This window comes from Acipenser ruthenus, unplaced genomic scaffold (genome assembly GCF_902713425.1).
Source record: "Acipenser ruthenus unplaced genomic scaffold, fAciRut3.2 maternal haplotype, whole genome shotgun sequence".
NCBI lineage: Eukaryota > Metazoa > Chordata > Actinopteri > Acipenseriformes > Acipenseridae > Acipenser > Acipenser ruthenus.
The window spans coordinates 1-1,341 of NW_026707279.1; the positions used below are offsets into that span (position 1 = coordinate 1).

At 47.2% G+C, this 1,341-nt stretch overlaps 1 non-coding gene across 1 annotated transcript; it reads left to right on the forward strand.

Annotated features, from left to right (window-relative positions):
* Positions 1–835: 835 nt before the first annotated feature.
* On the forward strand, positions 836–1,017 carry LOC131725122 (U2 spliceosomal RNA). Its single transcript, XR_009320459.1, has one exon. It is a non-coding gene; the product is annotated as a U2 spliceosomal RNA (small nuclear RNA).
* Positions 1,018–1,341: the final 324 nt, after the last annotated feature.

Sequence of the window (1,341 nt, forward strand, 5' to 3'; positions counted from 1 at the left end):
AGAACGCGAGCTATCCTGCCCTGATGAACGAGCATAGAGATCTGTCTTGGTTGGTAGCCCACGATGTACTGCCAGTTCGAGCGGTGATGCATGCACGTAATCTGGGGAGGTCACCCAGATGCCCGAGAGAGAAGTGTGGAGAGGAAGAAACGTTCGGTCACGTCCTCTGGGAATGTCTGGATGCGCAGAAGGTGTGGAGTGAGGCAGGCTCCGTCCTGGATTTGTTCCGGGGACAGCTGCCAATACATAGGCAGCGTGTGCTGTATGGGAGCCCGAAGAAAGACCAAGAGAAACTGAGCAAAGTGCAGTGGGGCATGCTGTGGGTCCTAATACGCTGTCTGTGTGATGCAATTTGGAAGGCAAGGAACTGTTTGGTGGTGAAGGGCATGAGCCTGCCTGCCCAGGCTATTCTTGAAATGGGACTAAGTCAGATGGAGAGCTATGTCCTAAAAGACGCTTTGCGACTTGGCTGACAAGAGATGAAGAGAAGATGGAGGCTTGAGGAATGGAGACGTGGAGATCTGTGGGCTACTGGCGTGGGATGAGATCTTGCTGCTTGTTTATTAGAAGTAGGATAGGCATATTGTTAGGGGCACATGTTATCCTGTAGAAAGGTTTTATGGATGGGATTATATGTGGGATTATGTTTCTGGTGCATATATATATAGGGGAATATGTAATGTGATATGTAATGTGTTTTTATTGTATAAGAATTGTAATGTGTTGGTTCTGTTCATGATTTTGTTGTATACAAGTGTGGTTCTTTTGTGGTTATAGTTTTTTTTTTTTTTAATTTTAATGTGTGATGTTTAAGTGTGTTTTGTGAGTTGTGTGTATTTTTTTTACATTATTAAAAAAAAATCTGTTCTTATCAGTTTAATATCTGATACGTCCCCCATAGGGGGACCCGTCTATATTAAATTGATTTTTGGAAGCAGGAGATGGAACCGGGGCTTGCTCCGTCCACTCCACGCATCGACCCGGTATTGCAGTACCTCCGGGAACGGTGCACAAGAAAGGTCAAAAAAGAGTGAGAGAGAGAGAGAGAGAGGAGTGCCAGCCTCTCCCTTTTTCTGGGTTGTATTTTTTCCCGCTCTTTTTGTTGGTTTTTTTTTTGTTTGTTCCAAATAAGGCAGGCAGGTCTGCCTAAGTGATGGACAGTCTGCTCTGCTCACGCAGCAGGCCAGTGTACCCAGAAGGCCTTGCGCTCGTGGGAGGAGGAGGACGAGCGCAGCGGTAAAGCAGAAACGGAGCTGTTTAGTGGGGCAAGGAGCCCTCGCTTTCAAGGCGGCAGCAGCAGCAAATCGCCCCTTTGCCGGGACCGAACGGAACTTGCGTTTT